Raw genomic sequence first — 17973 nt, 5'->3', positions numbered from 1 at the left:
AAAACCTCTTCAGCCCCTTGAGTCTTTTCCAACGTTCATCTCCATCTTGGCTCCCCAGCCATTGGTCTCAAACCCAGCAAGGAACTAGAATTGGAATTAGTTTATTATTGTCCCAGGTATTTAGGTGCAGTGAAACGCTTGTCTTCATGTTATTGATACAGATCAGATCATTGAGGTAGAACAAGGCAAAACAATAAGAGCGCAAAATAAAGTACTACAGTTACAGAGAGTGACAATAAAGTATAAGATCATAATGAGGTAAAATGTCCATACTAAAGTACCACTCAATAGTCTGATAACAGCAGGGCCAGAGTTGTCCTTCAGCCTGGTAATACATGATTTCATGCTTTTGGATCACACCCAAAATGCTGGGGGATCTCAGCAGGCCAGGCAGCATCTATGGACTGTCTATCTACAGTCAACGTTCCGGGCCGAGACCCTTCTTTTGTATCCTCTGCTTGCTTGAAGAGGGGAGAAGAGAGAATGTCCAGGACCCATCAATCACAGCTCTGGAACTTTCTATTGACCCCCAGCCTTTAGCAGCTTTCTTTGGGGGGGAGGGGATGGGAGGTGGGTAGAATCTCCTTTTCCTCCTGCCCTGTGTGGGTAAGAAGTACCTGTCATCACTTGGAATTGCTGGTCTTTCATTGATTTGGACTGTCATACTTCAGAGCGAGAGAGAGAGATACAGCTCATAAACAGGCCCTTCAGCCCACTGAGTCCATACTGACCATTAGGCAACCACTTGCACAGAAGAGTATATTACTTTATTATTGTCACGTGTCCTGAAGTACATTGAAAAGCTTTGTTTTGCACACCACCCACAGATTGGTTCGTCACATCAGTCGCCTACGTCTGCTCTTAATCTCTAGGGTTCTTGTGTTCAATCCCTAGCCAGGATTTATCACTCAATTGACATTACAAAACACATCACCAAGTAGGTCATAATCACACTGGCTTTAAATATATTCAGGACAATTGTCCATTTGATAACGTACTCTGAAAGGCCCTCTCTCACTTCACCCCCTTCCCCCTTTGGGCAGAAAATACCAGAGCTTAACTGCACGTAGCACCATGCTCAAGGGCAGTTTCTATCTAACAGCTCCAAGACTTTCAATGGCCACTCTTCGACGATAAAGATAAGCTGTTGACCTTTCTGTCTATCTATGATGGCCCTTATTTGTATTTATCTGCTGCCTTGTGCTCTCTCTGTCACAGTAACATCATATTCTGCAGTCTGCTACTGTTTTCCTTTTGGACTGCCCCCATTAACTGAGGGACAGAATGATCCTAAGCAAAAGCACCTCACTGTACCTCAGTAAATGTGACAATAATAAGCCAATTGCAAATTACTTGACAGCCTAGTTAAACTTCACACTTACACAAAGCAGTGACAATTTGATTCTCCTCTTAGGCAGCCCAAGATGTTCATATAGTACTTGGTGAACATTCATTTACTTCTCAATTAACTTAGCTTTGCTTTTCATCCAAGACAAACTCAGCCCAGAGAGAACAACATGTTAGTGTTGGTCATCAAAGTAGTTCTGACCTGAAATATTTGCTCTCTCCACGGATGCTATCAGACCTGCGGAGAGTTTCTAGCATTTTCGGTTTTTATTTCAGATATCCATCATCTGCAGTTTTTTTTTTGTCTTGATTTTCATTCAATGTTAGAGTTGCTAATTTGACTTGTGTGGAAGTATTTGAGAGTTGTACAATCTTCACTCGTACGAGTTCCTCCACGTTTGGGCAGGGTGTCTACAACCGGGATCACGGTTTTGCTGAAAAGGTCAACTTGTGCAGCCCAACACCAGATGCCCTTGAGTAGGTGGGGTTGACCTCTCTGCCATGGGGAGGGTAACAAGGGGATCTCTGGTCACAGAGGACCTCAATAGTGTCAGTCAACTCCTTGAGCCTCTCCTGTTTTCAGGGGTCTGTACTTTAATTCTGCCGATAACCTGGTTCCGTGAGGGCCTGTTCCAACACTTCTGAAGTCACCAACCAACCTCCAGACTACAGGGGCAACAGTTCTGATTTGCAAAGGGCTGTGCTTAAGGAAATGTTCCATCATGATCCCTCCTGTAACTGAGAGGTAATTAAAGCATGCTGCTTGTTTATGGAAAGCAAAACTGGCAAATGTCTCTCAGCACAGTAATAATAAATCTGGCCAAATAATTTTCCATCCGATCCTGCACCGGGATAATAGAACTGCAGCTACATCAATAAATATAAGTTTTGAAGTCACGCCTTCCGGATGAACACTCCTGGAATTCCTGGAATCTGCCTGGAATTTTCCAGCCAGTGAAGGAGGGGTACCTGCAGGAATATCATTAAGTCATACATCACCCAAACAAATCCTTCAGCCCAACATGCCTGTGCTGACAATGAAGTACCCAATGATATTCACCCAGTTTGTCTAGGCTTCCTGCCTTATGTGCTTTGGTAATTCAAATCTAGAATTTCTCATATTTTCTTATTGTGTGAATCCCACGAAGAGGACTCTATCTTTGCAGAGCTGCTGCCTGGTTGAGTGAAAACATACTGGCAAAGGTGCGTCCATTCTGTCCGGTAAACAATTTCCCATTTCAAAACAGCAAGGCCATTTAGTTCAGTGCTACTGAAAAGCTTCAGTAACATTCATTTAAAAAAAGCACGGCATCTCCTCCTTTAAATACCTGCAGGTAGTTCATAACAGACAATTGCATGGACCAGGTTTAGTGAGTAACCAGTTAAAATGCAGTTGGTGATACTCGCCAAGGGAGAAATGTTGACAAGGACAAAAAGTGGGAGGACAAGTTGGTGCAACTATAAAAAGAAACACATGGAGACCTAGATTTTACAAATTGGGGCATTCAGCACAGAAGACGTAATGCTAACCTATTGGGTGAGTTTTTCCAACATTTTGTCTGTGTTGATCAACAGTGTCAGGTAATTCATTTTTTCTACCAAACCCAAACCCAAAACGTGATCTCTGTTTCTCTCGCTGAGCGTTTTTCTGTTACGCCTGCCCCTACAGGTCCTCAAACAGTTCTCCCTGGTGAGGTGACACTTCACCAATGTGTCTGTCGAAGACATCTATTGTACCTGGTGCTTCTAGTGTGGGCCTTCATTGGTGAGTCCTGACGCAGATTGGGGGATCGTTTCATCAAGAACCTTCACCCTGTCTGCCACAAAAATTAGGCTACCCATTTCAATTTGACTTCCTATTCCCATTCTGACCTGTCAGTCCAAGGCCTTTCTCCACTGCTATGATGAGGCCAAACTCAGCATGGAGGAGCAACACCTCACATTCCATCTGGGTAGCCTCCAGCCTGATGGCATGAACATCAACTGCTCAAACCTCTGATAATTACTCCCTCCTTCCCCCCTTCTCTCTTTTTCCATTCCCCATTCCGGTTCCCCACTCAGCCCTTCTCTTCTTCTCTCTTGCCCATTAACTCCCTCTTGATCCCTGCCCCCTTCCTTTAATTCCTTAGTCCACAGTCCTCTCCTATTAAATTCCTTCTTAATCAGCCCTTTTCTTCTTGCTGTAGCAAGCCAAGATGAATCAAGATAGGATGCTTTCAATGCTGCATCTGTAAAAATTGTTGAGGGTCATTGGGGACATGCTGAAAGCCATCAAACACAATGTATCCCTACTGATCACTTACCTGTGAAGGAAAATTAATAAAACTATAGATGTTGTAAATCTAAAACAAAAAAATACTGGAAACACTCAGTAGGTCAGGCAATATCTGTGGCAGAAGTATGGTCAATGTTTTGGGTTTACAAGAGGTTGCAGAAGGTTGTAGATTCACCCAGTTCCATTACAGACACATCCCTCCCCACCATCGAGGACAACTTCAAGAGGAGTGATGCACCATCAATAACTCTGAGACGTGGGTTAAGGTAGGCTTTTATTGGCTGGAAGAAAGCACAAGCAGCAAGTGACCATCACACAACGTCCTGGAGACTGAGGAAGGGTCTGTGGCTCCAATCACCTTTAAACCGGGGTCTGTGGGAGGAGCCACAGGAGTAGTCAGCGGGGTGGGGGGGGGCGTGTCCAGACAGGTATATGTAGTTCACCACAAGGAGGTGCCTCAGAAAGGCAGCATTGATCATAGAGGACCCTCACCATCCTGGACGTGCCCTGTTCTTGTTCCTACCATCAGGGAGGAGCCTGAAGACCCACACGTTTTTGAAACAGCTTCTTCCCCTCATCCATCAGATTTATGATTGGTCCATGATCTCAATCAACACTTACTTGCTATTCCTCTTTTGCATGATTTAGTTATGTTTATAACTTAAAGTAATTTTTAGGTCTTAATCAGTACTGCTGCCAAATTTCACGACATACTCTATGTCAGTGATAACAAACCTGACTCTAATTCTGACCTCACATGTTGATGGCTGTCTTTTCAGCAGATACTGCCTGACCTGCTGAGTTTTATCCACATTTCCTGTTTTTGGGCTTTTTATGTAAGATCTTTACTCACTGAGTTCTGTCCTGAACCCAACACATTGATGCAGTCACGAAGAAGTAGATCTACATCATTAGGAGTTTGAGGAGAGTTGGTATGTCACTAAGCTACATACCCTAATTTGACTAACATTGTCACATTATTATGTGGCGAATAAAATGAGCTTTGGTTCTGGCAACACCCAAATGAATGGGCTCAAGGGTTATGATTATCGGTAATGCAGAGGGATGCCCAGAGGAAAGTTTTCAAACAGAAGTTCACACCCAGGGCCAATGACTAAAGCCTTTGTCTGAGAGGCAAAGTTCAGGTCCTCCTTAAATCCCAAAGATGGAATTCCAGGGTTTTCCCACCAGGCAACCCAAGGTAGAATAATTCCAAACTTGGGGAAGAGGAAGATGAGATCTTGGAGAATGAGAGGACAGGAACTGATAAAGGAGATTTGGAGGGACTGAACATGAGAAAGTCATGCTGAAGCCAATATCAAACCATGCAGGTGAACCGACTGAGGGGTGTTGGAGGAACAGGACTCACTGTGAGTTGGGTTAGTTCCTCCATTAAATGAGAATAGAATTACAATGAGATTTATTATCTCGGCCATATCTGACATGAAATTTGTTGCTTCATGGCAGCAGTACAGTGCAAAGGTATATCAATGACATAAAGTTACAAATAAATAAATATTTCAAGGAAGGAATAATGAGGTCGTGTTCATGGGCCATTCGGAAATCTGATGGCAGAGGGTAAGAAGCTGTTCCTGAGTTGTTGAGTGTGGGTCTTCAGGCTCCTGTACTTCTGACTTGATGGAAGTAATGAGAGGAGAGCGTGTCCCAGATGCTGAGGGTCCTTAATGATGGATGTTGTGCTCTGTCTCTTGAAGATATCCTTGATGGTGAGCAGGATTGTGCTTGTGATGACTGAGTCCACACCTTTTTCAGCCTCTTGTGTTTTCATTCAAGGGTGCTCAGCTCTATACAAGGCTGTGATGCAACCAGTCGGAATGCTCTCCACTGTACCTTTACAGAAATTTGCAAAGAGTGTTTGGTGACATACCAAATCTCCTCAAGCTCCTAATGAAGTAGAGCTGCAGATGTGCTGTCTTCATGACTGCATCAATGTGTCAGGTCCAGGACAGAACTCAGTGAGTAGAAATCCTTCATATTCCCAGGAAACTGGGACTTTGGGGAAACAGACCCAGCCTGACAGGGCTCGACCCCTGAATTATTATTATTATGGAGGAGGTGTTAGATTGGTGAAAAGAAGAGGGAGCATGGAGAGCTAATGAGACTCAGGGACAGTTCTACCTCCTTTCCCATCGTTGCAGAGCCTGACATGGATGTGAAAACTGGTGATTTCCTGATTATTCATCTCAATGTTCTGTCATCACCCTCACCACCTGCTCAACACTCCTGGGGATGTTGAGGTAATGGTGAGTCTGACCTAGGACCTATCAGGGATCTTGGGGTGACCATGTGCTGAAGGGTCCAGGGGAGAGTTGACCTGAGGTGGATGAATATCATTGTCTCATTGCCAGGATTGATTATATTGGGTCCCCACTCTGGAGTTTGAGTCCAGTCCCAGCCTAGAGACTTCAGTGCAAAGGTTTCAGAGCATTCAACCCAGGCAACTGAAAGCAAGGTCATCGATTAAACTTGGAGAAAATGAAGAGACTGAACCTGTAAGAGCAGAGAGACATTGAATTCTCCAGCACACCAGCAGACCATTCAGAAGCACCTCGTCCAATAGCATTTGTATTGTCTGAAAGGCCATTGGATGCTTCCGAAGGGTCTGCTGGTGAAAATTTGACAATTTCTCCAGTTACCTGGTCAATAGTTACACCTTAATGAAAATAATTGGTAAAAGATTAATGAAGTATTTTCACACTGCTGTGGTGGGGAGCTTCTGCTGCATTATGCACATTATCAAAAACAAGCACATTTCAAAATTAATGCACAGAATACTGAGAGAACTCAGTAGATAGGGCAACAACTACGGATGGAATTGGTCAGTTGACATTTTGGGAAGAGACTTTCTGGTCTGCTCAATCCGGATGAAGGGTCTTGACTCAAACATTGACTATCCATTTTCCTTCACCAATAAGAAGAGCAGACTCAGGTAAATACAGTCTATTTTCAGTGGCTCTGGTGAGTGTCAGTGTCAGAGCTCTGCAGAAGTCAGGAGAGAAAAGAAAATAGGAGCAGATTTGTACAAGGCTGGTCTTTCTGAGCTGTGCAGGGGAACGTAAAGTGTCAGCGTCAGAGGCCTAACCTCATCTGCAAATAAAAGGAGGGTAGGCGCATGTGGAGTGGTCATCGTTAGAGTGGCATCATTAGAGTGGTCATTGTTGGAGTGGTCATCGTTAGAGTGGTCATTGTTGGAGTGGTCATTGTTGGAGTGGCATCGTTGGAGTGGTCATCATTGGAGTGGTCATCATTGGAGTGGCATCATTGGAGTGGCATCGTTGGAGTGGCATCATTAGAGTGGTCATCGTTGGAGTGGTCATTGTTGGAGTGGCATCGTTGGAGTGGTCATCATTGGAGTGGTCATCATTGGAGTGGCATCGTTGGAGTGGTCATTGTTGGAGTGGTCATTGTTGGAGTGGTCATCATTGGAGGTGATTGTTGGAGTGGTCATCATTGGAGTGGCATCGTTGGAGTGGTCATCATTGGAGTGGCATCGTTGGAGTGGTCATTGTTGGAGTGGTCATCGTTGGAGTGGCATCGTTGGAGTGGCATCGTTGGAGTGGTCATTGTTGGAGTGGTCATCGTTGGAGTGGCATCATTGGAGAGGCATCGTTGGAGTGGTCATTGTTGGAGTGGTCATCGTTGGAGTGGCATCATTGGAGTGGTCATTGTTGGAGTGGTCATTGTTGGAGTGGCATCGTTGGAGTGGCATCGTTGGAGTGGTCATTGTTGGAGTGGCATCGTTGGAGTGGCATCGTTGGAGTGGTCATTGTTGGAGTGGTCATCGTTGGAGTGGCATCGTTGGAGTGGTCATCGTTGGAGTGGCATCGTTGGAGTGGTCATCATTGGAGTGGCATCGTTGGAGTGGTCATTGTTGGAGTGGCATCATTGGAGTGGTCATTGTAGGAGTAGTCATTGTTGGAGTGGCATCGTTGGAGTGGTCATCGTTGGAGTGGTCATCGTTGGAGTGGCATCGTTGGAGTGGTCATTGTTGGAGTGGTCATTGTTGGAGTGGTCATTGTTGGAGTGGCATCGTTGGAGTGGCATCATTGGAGTGGTCATTGTTGGAGTGGTCATCGTTGGAGTGGCATCATTGGAGTGGTCATCGTTGGAGTGGTCATTGTTGGAGTGGCATTGTTGGAGTGGTCATCGTTGGAGTGGCATCGTTGGAGTGGCATCGTTGGAGTGGTCATCGTTGGAGTGGTCATCATTGGAGTGGCATCGTTGGAGTGGTCATCGTTGGAGTGGTCATTGTTGGAGTGGTCATTGTTGGAGTGGCATCGTTGGAGTGGCATCATTGGAGTGGTCATTGTTGGAGTGGTCATCATTGGAGTGGTCATCATTGGAGTGGCATCGTTGGAGTGGTCATTGTTGGAGTGGCATCATTGGAGTGGTCATTGTTGGAGTGGTCATTGTTGGGGTGGCATCATTGGAGTGGCCATCGTTGGAGTGGCATCGTTGGAGTGGCATCGTTGGAGTGGCATCGTTGGAGTGGTCATCATTGGAGTGGTCATTGTTGGAGTGGTCATTGTTGGGGTGGCATCATTGGAGTGGCCATCGTTGGAGTGGCATCGTTGGAGTGGCATCGTTGGAGTGGTCATCATTGGAGTGGTCATTGTTGGAGTGGTCATTGTTGGGGTGGCATCATTGGAGTGGCCATCGTTGGAGTGGCATCGTTGGAGTGGCATCGTTGGAGTGGTCATCATTGGAGTGGTCATTGTTGGAGTGGTCATTGTTGGGGTGGCATCATTGGAGTGGCCATCGTTGGAGTGGCATCGTTGGAGTGGTCATCGTTGGAGTGGCATCGTTGGAGTGGTCATTGTAGGAGTGGTCATTGTTGGAGTGGTCATTGTTGGAGTGGTCATTGTTGGAGTGGCATCGTTGGAGTGGTCATTGTTGGAGTGGCATCGTTGGAGTGGTCATCGTTGGAGTGGCATCGTTGGAGTGGTCATTGTAGGAGTAGTCATTGTTGGAGTGGCATCGTTGGAGTGGTCATCATTGGAGTGGCATCGTTGGAGTGGTCATTGTTGGAGTGGCATCATTGGAGTGGTCATTGTAGGAGTAGTCATTGTTGGAGTGGCATCGTTGGAGTGGTCATTGTTGGAGTGGCATCGTTGGAGTGGTCATTGTAGGAGTAGTCATTGTTGGAGTGGCATCGTTGGAGTGGTCATCGTTGGAGTGGCATCGTTGGAGTGGTCATCATTGGAGTGGCATCATTGGAGTGGCATCGTTGGAGTGGCATCGTTGGAGTGGTCATCGTTGGAGTGGTCATTGTTGGAGTGGCATTGTTGGAGTGGTCATCGTTGGAGTGGTCATCGTTGGAGTGGTCATCGTTGGAGTGGCATCGTTGGAGTGGTCATTGTTGGAGTGGTCATTGTTGGAGTGGCATTGTTGGAGTGGTCATTGTTGGAGTGGCATCATTGGAGTGGTCATTGTTGGAGTGGCATTGTTGGAGTGGTCATCGTTGGAGTGGCATCGTTGGAGTGGTCATCGTTGGAGTGGTCATCGTTGGAGTGGTCATCGTTGGAGTGGCATCGTTGGAGTGGTCATTGTTGGAGTGGTCATTGTTGGAGTGGCATTGTTGGAGTGGTCATCGTTGGAGTGGTCATCGTTGGAGTGGTCATCGTTGGAGTGGTCATCGTTGGAGTGGCATCGTTGGAGTGGTCATTGTTGGAGTGGTCATTGTTGGAGTGGCATTGTTGGAGTGGTCATTGTTGGAGTGGCATCATTGGAGTGGTCATTGTTGGAGTGGCATTGTTGGAGTGGTCATCGTTGGAGTGGCATCGTTGGAGTGGTCATTGTTGGAGTGGCATCATTGGAGTGGTCATTGTTGGAGTGGTCATTGTTGGAGTGGCATCATTGGAGTGGTCATTGTTGGAGTGGTCATTGTTGGAGTGGCATCGTTGGAGTGGTCATTGTTGGAGTGGCATCGTTGGAGTGGCATCGTTGGAGTGGCATCGTTGGAGTGGCATTGTTGGAGTGGTCATTGTTGGAGTGGCATTGTTGGAGTGGTCATTGTTGGAGTGGCATCGTTGGAGTGGTCATCGTTGGAGTGGCATCGTTGGAGTGGCCATCGTTGGAGTGGTCATTGTTGGAGTGGTCATCATTGGAGTGGTCATTGTTGGAGTGGCATCGTTGGAGTGGCATCGTTGGAGTGGCATCGTTGGAGTGGTCATTGTTGGAGTGGTCATCGTTGGAGTGGTCATTGTTGGAGTGGTCATCGTTGGAGTGGCATCGTTGGAGTGGCATCGTTGGAGTGGCATCGTTGGAGTGGTGATTGTTGGAGTGGTCATCGTTGGAGTGGTGATTGTTGGAGTGGTCATTGTTGGAGTGGTCATTGTTGGAGTGGTCATTGTTGGAGTGGTCATCGTTGGAGTGGTGATTGTTGGAGTGGTCATTGTTGGAGTGGCATCATTGGAGTGGTCATTGTTGGAGTGGCATCGTTGGAGTGGCATCGTTGGAGTGGTGATTGTTGGAGTGGTCATCGTTGGAGTGGCATCATTGGAGTGGTCATTGTTGGAGTGGCATCGTTGGAGTGGCATCGTTGGAGTGGTGATTTTTGGAGTGGTCATCGTTGGAGTGGTGATTGTTGGAGTGGTCATCGATGGAGTGGCATCATTGGAGTGGTCATCATTGGAGTGGCATCGATGGAGTGGCATCATTGGAGTGGTCATTGTTGGAGTGGTCATTGTTGGAGTGGTCATTGTTGGAGTGGTCATCGATGGAGTGGTCATCGATGGAGTGGTCATTGTTGGAGTGGTCATTGTTGGAGTGGTCATCGATGGAGTGGTCATTGTTGGAGTGGTCATTGTTGGAGTGGTCATTGTTGGAGTGGCATCTTTGGAGTGGTCATTGTTGGAGTTTGAAGGCTTTGGCTTAACAGGCTTCGGTGTGAACAGGCAAAGGCACAGTTAAGAGGACTTCTTCTCTTTTGATATAGAATAGTCAGGATGGAATGCTCCTCCTGTCAGATGTCGGAAATCAGGATGACTACATCTGCAGGAGGTGCCCACAACTTCAGCACCTGACTGACTGGGTCAAGGAGTTGGAGATGGAGTTGAATATACTAAGATCTTTCGGGAGATGGGAGACGAGACTTTTAAAGAGCTAGTCCCACCTGAAGAATAGGCTTCAGATATAAATGGTTGAGGTGAGCTAAGGGGATTAAGAAGTCAGTGGAGGGTGCCCTTGTGGCCATTCCCCTCAGCAACAAGTATAATGCTGGGGTGGGATGACCCATCAGATCATGGCAACAGCATCCAGGATGGTGGCACCGTGGCCGGCTCTGAGATCGACAGGGACAGGTAAAATCAGGTAGTGCAGTAGTTAGAGGGGACTGGATAGTTAGGGGGATGGAAAGGTGATTCGATGGCCACAAAAGAGACACCAGGGTGCTGTGTTGCCTGCTGGGAGGTACATGATGTATCGGAACGGTTGCAGGATATTCTGAAGGGGGAGGGTGAACAGCCAGAGGCCGTGGTGCATATTGGCACCAATGACATGGGCAGAAAAAGGGAAGAGTTAGGAAGGAGGCTGAAAAGAAGGACCTCCAAGATTGTAATATCCAGCTCACTCCCTGTACCACAGGCTGGTACAGTCAGGAATGGGGTGATGGCACGGATGAATGAGTGGTTAAGGTGCAGGAGACAGGGTTTCAAGTTCTTGGATCATTGGAGCTTTTTCTGGGGAAGGAGTGACCTGTACAAGTGGAACAGGTTGCACCTGAACTGGAGGGAAACCAATATTCCGGCTGGGAGGTTTGCTGGTGCTGCTCAGGAGAGTTTAAACTAGTTTTGCAGGAGGCAGGGAAGTGGAGCCCAAGGCCGGTAAGGGAAAGATCAGATCAGAAGGTTGATGTCAGGGAAAGTATTGAAAAGCAAAATCAAAATAACAGGTACGTTGGGTCAAGTAGTTTGAAGTGTGCATATTTTAATGTTAGTATTATGGGTAAGCGTAATGAACATAGAGCATGGATCAGTACGTGGGACTATGATGTTGTCGCCATTACTGAAACTTGATTGAGAGAGGGGCAGGAATGATCAATTAATATACCAGGTTTTCAAAGTTTTAGAAAAGAAAGAGGAGGAAGTAAAAGGTGGGGGTGGGAGAGTTGCACTGCTAATCAGGGACAATATCACAGCTTCACTCAGAGGAGACATAATGGAGGGGGGTCAGACATTGAGTCCATTTGGGTGGAACTCAGGAATAGGAAGGGTGCAATCACACTGATGGTTTGTACTACAGACCCCTAATAGCCACCGGGACATTGAGGAACAGATGTGTAATCAGATTAAGGAAATGTGTAAAGATAAGTACATTGTTGTCATGGGGAGATTTCAACTTCCCTAATGTAAACTGGGATATACTTAGTGTATGGGTTCAGATGGGGCAGAATTTGTTAGGTGTATCCAGGAAGGTTTCTTAAATCAATATGTGGAGAGAAGGGGCCATCCTGGACCTAATGTTGGGTAATGAGCCTGGTCAGTTGACGGACCTTTCAGTGGGTGAACAGTCAGCGAACAGGGACCACAACTCCTTAGTGTTCAGCATAGCTATAGATAAGGAAGGGTATGGTCTTTGTAGGAGAGTTTTGAATTGAAGTTGGGCAAATTATGAGAACATTAGGCAGGAACTAAGAAGCGTTAATTGGGAACACCTTTTCTCCAGCAAGACCACAACGGACATGTGGAGGGTGATTAAAGATCAATTGCACAGGGTACAGGAAAGGTATGTTTCTGTTAGAAGGAAAGACAGGGTTGGAAAGATAAGAAAACCTTGGATGTCTAGGGAGATGATGAATATATTCAAGAAGAAAAAGACAAATATATGTAATGCTTCAGAATTCAGGATCAAACCAGAAATGAACTAAAGAAGGAAATCATTAAAACCAGGAGGGGCCATGAAAAGTTATTGGCAGGTAGTATTAAGGCAAATCCCAAGGCATTCTATACATACATCAAGAGTAAAAGGCTAACTAAGGAGATGGTGGGACCTCCCAAGGATGGGGGGGGGGGGGGGCGGGGGGAACACTTGCTTGAATGTAGAGAATGTGAGTGAATGAATACCTTGCTTCTGTAATTACCAAGGAAAAGGATATGGAGGACCAGGAAATCAGTGCTAAGTGTATTAGGGCATCTAGAGGTCAAGGAGAAGGAAGTGTTCAGCCTTCTAATGAGTATTAAGGTGGATAAGTCCATAGGGCCTGTTAGGATTTACCTCAATTTATAGAAGGAGGCACGAAGAGATGAGATTGATAGGCCCTTGACCAGTATCTTCATGTCCTCTCTAGCCACAGGCAAGGTCCCAGATGACTGGCGAGTGGCTAATGTTGTTTCAGAGAAGGGAATAAGGGAAAATCCTGGGAACTATAGACCAGAGAGTCTCATATCAGTTGTAGGGAAATTGCTGGAGAAAATTCTTAGGGATAGGATAGCCGTGCATTTGGAAGCTCATGGCCTAATTAGGGAGAGCCAGCATGGCTTTGTGTGCGGCAGGTCATGCCTTACCAGCTTGATTGAGTTTTTAACAAGGTGATGAGAGAGGATGATGAAGATAGAGGCAAATACTTTTAAGAGACATTTGCACATGGATGTAAGGAAGATGTAGGTAGGAGGGATTTGTGTTTGGGTGTCTGAGTGGTTTTGATTTGCTGGTTCGGCACAAACCGAATAGTCCGTTTTTGTGCTGTACTCTTCCATATTCTACGCTCAATGCTGCCTGACCTGCTGAGTTCTACCAGCATCTGAAGTCTCTCATGCATATAAGTCTCAAAAGCACCTCATTGGCTGTGGACATGCTGAAAAATCTCCTTTCTTTTTTCGATGTCTGGCTTTGGGAGAATGTCAGGAAATATTACTCAGCTGTCAGGTTAAGCTAAATTTTCAGGTCATTGCTGACTTTAGTGGAACATCTTCCATATTACTTCCTACTTTTCATCATAAATTCTGTAATGTCACCAGGGTAAAAAACTTTGTACAGTTTTAAAGGTCAACTGCGATTGAACAGTTTTTCTGAGTGAGAATAACTCTTTTTTTCTGAGCTCAAACAACCGCAAAAAATTCAAAAAATTTACAAAGAAAAATACATGCACTCTTCAGGCACAACACTGGATCACGTAAATACACATAAATAATTAAGTGATTGATGTTTTGGATTGTTCAGGCAGGGTCACGTAATGAACAGATCATAATATTTTTATTCCTTCGTGTTCCAAGGAATTGCTGGATAACATTAGGCCAACTTGATCTTTCTGATGTTTATACTGTGTAAGCCTCTATCACACCACTCCCACAGCTCTCCTACCCTTCTCCACATATCCTTATACAACCAGATAATATTGATTTATAGAGAAAACTTAACGTAGCATAACATCCAAAGACACGTCACAGGAGTATTACCAGACAGAATTTGACACTGAGCCAGTTAAAGAGATAATTAGGACTACAGACCCAAGCTTGGTTAATATGTTGAGCTGGAGAAGTTTGGAGGATCGGGAAGGAAATAACAGAACTTGAGCTTCAGGTCGCAATTGTGGAGTGATGATGATCAGGGATGAGGACAGTTGTAGGGTTGGAGGAGATAAAAGAGGGGCAAGATCACAGAGAAACTTGGATACAAGGATGTCATTAACATCCTTTGTTCCCTCAAGCAACACACACAAAATGCTGGTGGAACACAGCAGGCTGGGCAGCATCTATAGGGAGAAGCACAGTCAATGTTTCGGGTCGAGACCCTTCTCTGCATCCTGTTGGAACTCTGCCTAGTAGGTACAATAAAAATGGCACTATTGCCAGTGACCTGGAACGGATCCAACTTGGATTAATGTACTAAAACTGACCTTTCAACTTTCTTGCCCCACATTTCCTTGTTTATTCTATTTTAACCTATGTTAAATGAAAGGACAACTTCTTAGTTACTGAAGCTACCTTGCAAACAGGGAACAGCCATTCAACCCTTCTCAAGTCTGTCCTGCTAACCAATTAGGCCAAATTGGAAAGGGCTCTAAATGCAAATCTGTTAAATCTTCTCCAGTTAGTTCCAAGACTGGGATATGGTTAAGATTTCCAGAACAGACATGATGGGTCGAATGGCCCTAATTCTGCTCTTCTGGTCTAGGGTTCCCAGCCTTTACATGGTCTTTATCCCTAAGATATGAACAAAACATGGAAGAGAAAGAATAATAGAAGGGAAGAGGAGGAAACGTGTATATTTTTATAGCACCTGTCATAATCTTAGAGCATTCAGAAATATTTTCTTTTCAACCAGTGAAGTACTTGAGAAAGGAGCCGTTGTTATACTATAACAAATGAGGCAGCCAATTTACATACAGCATCAGCCACCTACTGCAAATGGACATGACAAGATCATCAGATTTGGCGATGACTGCGGGGTAAATATTGGGAAGGAGGTTTGGAAGGATTTCCCCTTTCTATATCCAACTCAAGTACCTGCTAGAGTCTCAGCCAAAAGTCTCAAACATACCACAACCCCTCTGACAAAGCAACACTGCCTCAGGGCTGCAAAATCACCACTAGTCTGAACTGATTCTACAACCTACAAGCTCACTTTCAAGGTCTCTTTATAACGCATGTCTTCAGTATTCTTTTTATTTGCAATTTGACTTCTTTTACACCATTGCTTTTTGTCAGTCTTTGTCTGTTTATGAGTTATATTTATTTTTCCCCTGTAAGTGCCTGCAGGAAAATGAATCTCAACATATGTACTTTGATAACAAGGTAACACACACGAAATGCAAGAGGAATTCAGCAGGCCAGGCAGCATCGTTGGAAAAGAGTGAACAGTCAACATTTAGGGCCAAGGCCCTTCATCTGGACTGGAAAAAAAGAGGTGAGAAGTCAGAGTGAGAAGGTGGGGGGAAGGGAGGAAGAAGTACAATGTGATAGGTGAAATCGGGGGGGGGGGGTGAAGTAAAGAGCTGGGAGGTTGATTGGTGAAAGAGATAAAGGGCTGGAGAAGGGGGAAACTGATGTGGCATGGAAGAAAGGGAAGGAGGGGGATCACTCGAGGAAGGTGATGGGCAGGTAAGGAAATACAGTGAGAGAGGGAAATGGGAATAGGGAATGGTGAAGGAGTGGGTGGCATTACCAGAAGTCCGAAAAATCAACGTTCATGCTAATAGGTTAGAGGCTGCCCAGAAGGAAAATCAGGCGTTGCTCCTCCAACCTGAGTGTGGCCTTATTGCAGCAGTGGAGGAGGCCATGGTCTGACTTGGGAGTGGGAAGCAGGATTGAGATGGATGGCCACTGGGAGATCTCACTTTTTCTGGTGGACAAAAGTGCTTTGCAAATCGGTCTCCCAATTCACATCAGGTATATACAGGAGGCCACACCAGGAGCACCGAACATGGTAGATGACCCCAACAGAATCACAGATGAAGTGTTGCCTTACCTGGAAGGACTGTTTGGGGCCCTGAGTGGTAGTGAGGGAGGAAGCTGTGGCATTGTTCTGCTTGCAAGGATAAGTACCAGGAGGGATGAATGACAAGGGAGTCACATAGGGAGCGATCCCATACTCTGACTCCTCATCTCTTTTTCCCTATCCTGAAATGTCAACTGTTCACTCTATTCCATAGACACCGCCCGGCCTGCTGAATTCCTCCAACATTTTGTGTGCGTTACCTTTTTTTCCCAGTATCTGCAGGTTTTCTCCTGTTTGTACTTTGATAATAAGGTTACTTTCAAGAGGGTTATCAGCCTGGATCTTTGTGTTGAAGTGTCTGGCGGGGGTTGGGGGTGGGGGCTTGGACCCACAATTTTCTGATGAAGCAAGAGAGCTGCCAACAGATGGAGGAGCTTCCCAGACACTGGAAGAAACAACTGTACTGATGTGGGACGTGAACAGAGGTTCTGTCCGTATACTGTCGGGGTGTAAATGCCAAGGTGTCCCAAACACAGTCTGAAAAAACATGTTGGAACATGTTGAAGCTCCTCCAGGTTTCTTATAATCCTCCCTCTGGGTATTGGTTCAGTCTTGACCTTTGGTGCTTTTTGTGTGGAGTTTCCAAATTCCAACATCTGCATTCTCTCACCACTCCACACTTGGGAAGCACTTGAGACATTTTGAGCCATTGCACAAATCTGCACAACCTTTAAAGTGAATATTTACAAAGTCCCGCTGAAGGGTCTTGGCCCAAAATGTCAGCCGTGCTCTTTTCCATAGATGCTGCCTGGCCTGCTGAGTTCCTCCAGCACTTTGTGTGTGCTGCTTGGATTCCCAGCATCTGAGGGTTTGCTCTTGTTTGGAATTCATTACGACAGTGCATTGAGGTAGTACAAGGTAAATCAATTATGGAGTGCAGAATAAAATGTAACAGTTACAGAGAAAGTGCAGTGCAGGCAGACAATAAGGTGCAAGGTCATAATGAGGCAGATTGTGAGGTCAAGAACCTATCTTATACTGGGGAACTGTTCAATGGACTTGTATGGGATAGACGCTGTCCTTGAGCCTAGTGATATGTGCTTTCTGGTTTTTGTACTTTCTGCCCAAAAGGAGGGAGTACAGAGAGTGCCCAAAGTTGGTGGATCTTTGATTATGCCAGCTGCTTTACCAAGGCAGTGAGAAGTACCTAAGAACATAAGAATTAGGAGTAGAATTTGGTGGCCTTCTTCTTAATAAAGTCATGGTTGATGCTATTTTCCCGCACTCTTTCCATAACCTTTGATTCCTCCACGCTACAAATGTTAATTAATCTGCTTTTTGAATATATTCGGTGGTTCTACCTTCGCAACCCTCTGGGCTAAAGTCCAAGACTACTCGTTCTCCTCTTCCCTTTCCAAAATGGGCAACTTCTTATTCTGAAATGACATCCTACTGTGGTAACTAAATCCCTCCATTTAGGAAAACACACCCTCACCATCCCTCCTGCTAACCACCCTTGGGATCTCTTTCAATCTTGTAAGTATAGACTCTACCTGTTGAACGCTTTCAGACGTTTGAGAAGTCTGTCACTGGTCATACTACGATCCACCCTCCTTTTCCATTAGATTATACCATCTGCAGCCCTTTGGTGCCTCCTCCCATCACTTCCATCGTTATTTCCACCCTTCCCTCCCCACCTGACTCCATTTCCCCATCAACCCTTTGTCTCCTGGATCCATCCGGCTATGAGAATAACGAATAGCCTGCCACCTTCAGGGTTTCATCATTTGCAGTAATATTTTGTTCTCTGTACTGTGTGTGATATATGTATTGTGGATGCACCATGGTCCAGAGGCACGTTGTTTCATTTGACCATCTGAACTTTGTTTCAGATGACAATAAACCTGAACTTGAACCTTCCAGCTTTCATTCCTTCCTCTTTACACCGGCTTTCT

The sequence above is a fragment of the Hypanus sabinus genome, chromosome 5, assembly GCF_030144855.1.
Source record: "Hypanus sabinus isolate sHypSab1 chromosome 5, sHypSab1.hap1, whole genome shotgun sequence".
NCBI classification, from domain to species: Eukaryota; Metazoa; Chordata; class Chondrichthyes; order Myliobatiformes; family Dasyatidae; genus Hypanus; species Hypanus sabinus.
Note: the sequence above shows the minus strand (reverse complement) of the source record.